The sequence below is a fragment of the Alosa alosa genome, chromosome 12, assembly GCF_017589495.1.
Source record: "Alosa alosa isolate M-15738 ecotype Scorff River chromosome 12, AALO_Geno_1.1, whole genome shotgun sequence".
Classification (NCBI taxonomy): domain Eukaryota; kingdom Metazoa; phylum Chordata; class Actinopteri; order Clupeiformes; family Clupeidae; genus Alosa; species Alosa alosa.
This window is the reverse complement of record NC_063200.1, coordinates 11,378,084-11,385,583: the sequence shown is the minus strand read 5'-3', so window position 1 is coordinate 11,385,583 and position 7,500 is coordinate 11,378,084. Positions and strand designations below refer to the sequence as shown.

Sequence of the window (7,500 nt, the reverse complement as noted above, 5' to 3'; positions counted from 1 at the left end):
AACTTTTTTACAACATGGTGTTCAACACGGGGCTGTCAAGGTGGCCTACCCATAAGCTACATCAGATCCACACAATCAAACCAACCAAATGTCTGTGTGTGTGTGTGTGTGTGTGTGTGTGTGTGTTTGTGTGTATGCATGCATGTGTGTGTGTGGGCTGTCAAGGTGGCCTACCCATAAGCTACATCAGATCCACAGAATCAAATCAACTGTGTTTGTGATTTACCGTGTTAGCTAGCTGGCTCTATCCAAGAAGCAAATGTCTGTGTGTGTGTGTGTGAGAGAGTGCTGTAGCTGCCAGACTCGTGCATGTGAGGGTCATTTAACAGTGTTTTAAGTGTATTCATTTTAAGTGTATTCATACCCTATGTGTTTGTTGTGTGTATGTGCGTGTGTGTGTGTGTGTATGTGTATGTGTGTGTGTGTGTGTGTGAGTGTGTGTGTGTGATTGAGAGTGAGTGTGTGTGTGTGAGTGAGTGAGTAAGTGATTAATCTAGCGATTATTTTTTGGATGCACCGTTCTAACGAATCTAACGATTCATTTTTTCAGTCCGATTCAATTTCGATTTGATTCGATTATCGATTATCTCCCCATTAATTGACTAATAGCAACTTATACATGTTGATTTACATATCTGAATGAAAAAACATGAATTCCCTTTAACATTGGAATATATGTTTATTGCTCTTAAGATTCCAAAATAAAGACTATACAAGTGCAAAGTAATGCATTCTTAGTCAGAGGTAAAGCATTCAGATCAGTTCAGTAGTGTATAGGTCTAATTGAGTGCCTGTCACTTTAAGACGACGTCAGGAGGGAATCCTTTGCAATTAACATTAACACAGTTAAAACGCTGCTGATGTGTGGATGCAATTCATAACGTAGTTCAAATAACGGTTCATACTTCTCCTTGGGACAAACACTTTGAGTCTTGGAAAACACTTTTCCATTTACATCGGAATTTTGCAAACATTCAGAGTCAATAAAATGAGCCCTACATGAGTAATCTTAAATTGACAAGCAGATGTAAGTGGGGGTCTGACATCTGACTCATTAACCATCAGCACTGGTGTTCCCCAAGGCTGTGTTTTGAGTCCACTGCTGTACAACATATACACCCTTGACTGCAAAGCTAACAGTAGTCATACCTCCATCATCAAGTTTGCAGATGACACAGTGATCTTGGGCCTGATTAGTAACAACAATGAACAGCTGTACTTGGATCAGGTTGATGAGGTGGTATACAGTGGTGTCAATCTACACAGCTTGACACTGAATATCAATAAACCAAGGAAATGGTAGTGGATTACAGAAGGTAGCAGCAGAACTACAGTTACACCCCACTAATGATCAGCGGGCAACCTGTAGAGAGAGTCACAAGTTTTTAAATACCTTGGTGTCCACATTACTGAAGACTTAACATGGACTGTTAACACTCAATATGTTCTGAAAAAGTCCAGACAATCCACTCTACTTCCTTCGGCCAGCTAAGGAAATTCAAAGTTTCTACATCCATCATGAAGGCCTTCTACACTTCAGCGGTTGAGAGTGTTCTAACTGGTAGCATCATCACCTGGTATGGGAACTCCACAGTTAGAGATTGTAGTACTTGCAGAGAGTAGTGCTTCAGCTGAACGCATTATAAGAACTCAACTCCTGCTCTACAAGATATCTATTCCAGAAGAGTAATTCCTAAGAGCCCAAAAGATTCTGAAGGACTCTCATCCTAACAATGGATTATTCCTACCAACCTGAAATCAAGAAGACGCTATGTAGTCACAAAGCCAGATCTGAGAGACTCCAGGAGAAGTTCTTGACTTTGCACACATTCACTCCTCAGCACTCTCAAACATTTCCCAACTCTGAACTCACACTATACTGACTTTTGTACTCATTCATCCTCAGCACTCATGACCCCCCACACACACACACACCTACAAGACTTTTAGCACTTTTACATCCCTCTCCCTATGCTACAGACCTTTATTTATTTTCTTATTTCATCACACGCCAAAAAACACACACACACACACACACACACACACACACACATATCTGACTTTTCCAACTTTTTTGCACATCTCCATAGAACTTTTATTTATTATTTATCCATCTACCCATGTCCTTGATTGCCTAGCCTTTCTGCCCCCAACCCCCACCCCCAACACACACACTTACATCATCACTGTCATCACCTCACATACATACAGCACACTGCTTGCTACAGTAAGCCTCCCCTCTACATGCTTGCTGCACACTGCCCCTACATACACAGCACATTGTTCTTGTGGATCTTTCCAACACACATCCTCTACATACTTACAGCACACTGCCCCCACCTACACACTACACACACACACACACACACACAGTCACTGCTCCACTCCCTCCCACCACACACACACACACATCTTCACTGTCATCACTACATACATCATACATACAGTACTCTGCTTGCAATAGTAAGTCCCTGCCCCTACATACATAGCACATTATTTCATCAGGAAGCTTCTCCAACACACATCCCCAACATACTTACAGCACACTGCCCCCAACACACAGCACATTGTCTCATGAGGAAGCTTCCCCAACACACATATTGCACACTGCCCTCTCCCCACATACACAGCACACACTATCCCATTCCCCTGTCATCCCCCAACACACACACACCAAGACCCTGGTTGTTAGCCCTTGAGTAGTGGATCTGCCAAGGTTTCTTTCCTTGGTAAGGGAGTTTTTCCTTGCCCCCTGTTGTTTTGGTGTTTTGTTGGTGCCCCCACCCAATCCCAATCCTCCCCCACCTTTTTATGCAGCTCCCTTGCCACTTAATCTACTAAACCCCTTTTCTACTGCACTCTTTCCCCCATTAATGTGCACAAATAGGTTGACACCAGACATAATTTCACTGCATTTTTACTTACTCCAGTAACTATATGCATGTGACAATAAACTTCCTTTGTATCCTTGTATCCTTGGAAGTAAGCATGCTAAACTTGACATCCCAACAGTATTCTTAACGTTAGCTTTGAGATACTGCTTTGATTGCATAATTATCTTAGTTTGGTCTCCCTCAATGTACTATGTTGTGATGAGACCTTAGCAGAGTTAACTTTAATGCAACAGTTTTGAAAAAAATTGTGCAGCATGGTCATGATGCTAAGCGGATTTAATAGCAATTTAGCCTGCTGTGTTCTATGCAATTCTTCTATGTGGCAACAACAATCGTGAATATTTTGTTAAATGCACATGCAGAGGGAGAGGCAACGGCTCAAGCTACAAGAGAGAGTGGCTTATAAGGAAAGGGTGTTGTGTGGCGGAAAAAAGCACAGCTCAATGATTTCGTGCCCCCCCAGCCACAGATTAGTCAACGTATGGGAATGCGTAACACATTGTGCTTAACGAATCGACACGCATATTTTGCGTCGACGTAATTTTGCGCACGTTTTGCGTCGACGTCGACGTGTTGTCCCAGCCCTAGTTCCCTGCCATGTGTGTGAAGCTCAGGGAGAGATTAGCTCTGTGACGCACTTTTTGCACGCAGAAGCCATGCTTGGCACAGACCTCCAGTTGCTGCTTCTGTGTGGAGTATGGTAGGTGTGTGTGTGTGTAATCCACCACCTCACATACGTAGAATATCCGTCTGGGATTTTAGGGAGTCCCTGAGTGACGTAAAGCCTTATGGACACCTCCGACACAAACCTGCCTCAGCTACATATGCACACGTTTATCAGGAACACACACACACACATGCACACACACACACACACACACACACACACACACACACACACACACACACACACACACACAACAAACCTATCTCAGCTAAATATGCACACGTTTATCAGGAACACACACACACACACACACCTACAACACAAACCTGTCTCAGCTACATACGCACACATTTATCGGGAACACACACACACACACACACACACACACACACACACACACACACACACACACACACCTACAACCTGTCACAGCTACTGTGAAGGTGTGTTGAATGTCAGGTGGGGTCTGTGAAGGTGTGTTGAATGTCAGTGTAAGGTGCTCTCACACAGTCAGAAATACTCTTGTATTCTTGAAATATTTTGAAGATGTAGCCATATTCCAGCAGATTAATTGTCTCAATGAAGTTGAGGGTTCTGGGTAACAAGATATTTAACTTTGAAATAGTATGGATAAATGATCGATTATTTGATTTAGTTAGTGGGTTTTTTAGGACAACTTCTTCTACTGAGCAGCCATCTTTACTTCGCATCCCACATGACTCGGCCCACAGTCAGAAATACTGTACCAAATTCACTACACCACTAAAATACTAGCACTGCAGGCACATAACAATAATATGACAATATAAGTACACCCATATGCTAAACATCACACACACACACCTACAACACAAAACCTGCTCTCAGCTACATATGCACACGTTTATCAGGAACACACACACACACATGCACACACACACACACACACACACACACACACACACACACACACACACACACACACACACAACAAACCTATCTCAGCTAAATATGCACACGTTTATCAGGAACACACACACACACTAACCTAACAAACCTGTCTCAGCTACATCACGCACATTTATGGAACACACACACACACACACACACACACACCACACACACTCAGCACACACACACACCCAATAACTGTGAAGGTGTGTTGAAATAATATGTTGAATATCAGTGTTGCTCTCCACACAGTCAGAAATACTCTTGTATTCTTGAAATATTTTGAAGATGTAGCCATATTCCAGCAGATTAATTGTCTCACGTAGTTGAGGGTTCGGTAACAAGATATTTAACTTTGAAATAGTATGGATAAATGATCGGATTAATTTGATTTAGTTAGTGGGCTTTAGGACAACTTCTACTGAGCAGCCATCTTACTCGGCATCCCACATGACTCGTCCACAGTCAGAAATACTAAAATTACACCACTACACCACTAAAATACCAGCACTGCAGGCACATAACACACATGACACATAAGGCACACCCATATGCCAACACACACACACACACCTACAACACAAACCTGCCTCAGCTACATATGCACACGTTTATCAGGAACACACACACACACACATACACACATACACACACACACACACACACACACACACACACACACACACACACACACACACACACAGACACACACACACACACACACAACTACAACACAAACCTATCTCAGCTAAATATGCACACATTTATCAGGAACACACACACACACACACACACACACACACCTACAACACAAACCTGTCTCAGCTACATTCGCACACATTTATCGGGAACACACATACACACACACACACACACACACCTACAACTCAAACCTGTCTCAGCTACATACGCACACATTTATCGGGAACACACACACACACACACACACCTACAACATAAACCTGTCACAGCTACTGTGAAGGTGTGTTGAATGTCAGGTGGGGTCTGTGAAGGTGTGTTGAATGTCAGTGTAAGATGCTCTCACACAGTCAGAAATACTAAAATTATTAGTTGTGTGGAAGGCGTGTGATTGGCCAGTAGTTGTGTGGAAGGCGTGTGATTGGTCCACTGGGTGGAGACTCACGTCTCACGGGAGTTTATTTATAAAGGCGTTGAAGAAGTGGGGAGAGGCGACCTTGGCCTTGATCTACAGGAGGGATTCACACATGGAACCAGATTGCTTGAGTTCTCTTTGTGTGTGTATGAAAGAGAAAGATTGTGTGTGTGTGTGTGTTTGTGTTGGAGTGAATGAAAGAGAAAGATTGTGTGTGTGTGTGTGTGTGTTTGTGTTGGAGTGAATGAAAGAATAAGATTGTGTGTGTGCGCGTGGGTGTGTGTGTGCATGTGAGCGTGTGTGTATGCGTGTGTGTGTGTGTCTGTGCATGCATGCATGTGAGGCTGCGTGTGTATGGACTCACCCAAATACTGACAGGAGCCCCATACTCAATAACAGAATATCATCACCATACTCATAATCACATACATACTCATAAACAATAACAGAATATCACCATACTCATAATCACATACATACTCATAAAGTAGTGCCACTCAGTTCCCATTCTCACAGTGACAACACACACACACACACACACACACACACATTCAGTTCCCATTTTCACAGTGATAATACAGTCCCCTATACTCACAATCTCAAAGTAATCCCGTAACTGCAACCACAAGATGGTTCCACACTCAAAAAACAATAACAGAACAGTTCCATACTCATAAAACACAGTACCGATAGTCCTTTACTAACAATCACACATTCCCATAACCACGATCACAAAATAGTCCCATACTTACAAGCAATCATAGAGTAGTCCCTTCAACACTATCACAAAATACTCCCATACTCACAAGCAGGGTAGGAATTTCCATGGACACGCCACGTTGTTGCCTCTTATGTTGGCGCGGGAGGCCCCTTTGAAAATCAGAGGTTTACAGGCCCACGGTGGCCTTGGTGCCCCCTTCTTTCAATATTATGCTTTGCATCCTACCAATAGCGATTTTTATTTAGCCTGTGGCCTGTCAAAATAATCTTAGCATTCACAGCAAAATTAACTTAGTCTTTTACGCAGTGGAGACAGTGACAGCACAAGAAAGAAAGTCGCCCAAATTCACCCATTCATCTCAGTTGAACTACCATGTAAGTAGCCTATTCATCACACAGACATCACAAGTATCACATGAAAGAGCTTTTTCTCAGCTTTTAAACGATGTTACCCGATAGTTAAACGGTTCATGAAAAGTAAATAATATAATTCAATTTAATCATACATTCTACTGAAGGTTTTAGCGTCCCATGATCTCCCAACCTATTCATCTCGGTGGAATACTTCCACTTAACCCTTCTTTTTAACACACAACAAACCAATATCAGAATAAACAGCATACCTTACTGAACACAAAGGTGTAAGCAGTCCCCTGTACAGTTAGCCGTTCCAGAGTAATCCAGTTTTGAATTTACAGTAAATTTCGACATGCATGGATGTCTCCAAATTTGGGCTTTAAGTTTTACTATGTGTTTAAATTGTTCCACATGATTTCATAACCAAATACAAAACAAATGTTACAAATATCGCCTAGATATTGGTAAATCAGAGGACAGCTGACTGAGTTTGTGAAAGTAGCCTTAGCCTAATGAGCACAAAATGCTAAGCATGCGTCTAGGCTATTTGAGTTTCTTAAAGCTGAGCTGTGGTTAAATTGTTCAATACATGATTTTATAACAGGCCAAATATAAAATAAATGTTATATATAGCCTAGATACCTGTAAATATTAGATGATCAGATGATTTACAGTTCTATGTAATATGTCATGTTTCATGTTTTTGTAATGTTTCATACAGTGATGCAGGTCTACTGCAGTGAATAGGCTAAATAACACTTTGATCATTTTTATAGCCTACTACTGTATAGTTTACTTTGGCCTTGGTGCCCTGACAT

The 7,500-nt window shown here is 42.0% G+C and overlaps 1 protein-coding gene across 8 annotated transcripts in view; it reads right to left on the bottom strand.

Annotated features, from left to right (window-relative positions):
• Window positions 1-7,500, bottom strand: part of LOC125304374 (cAMP-specific 3',5'-cyclic phosphodiesterase 4D-like) — a 69,495-nt gene that overhangs the window by 19,842 nt on the left and 42,153 nt on the right. The window lies entirely within an intron of this gene.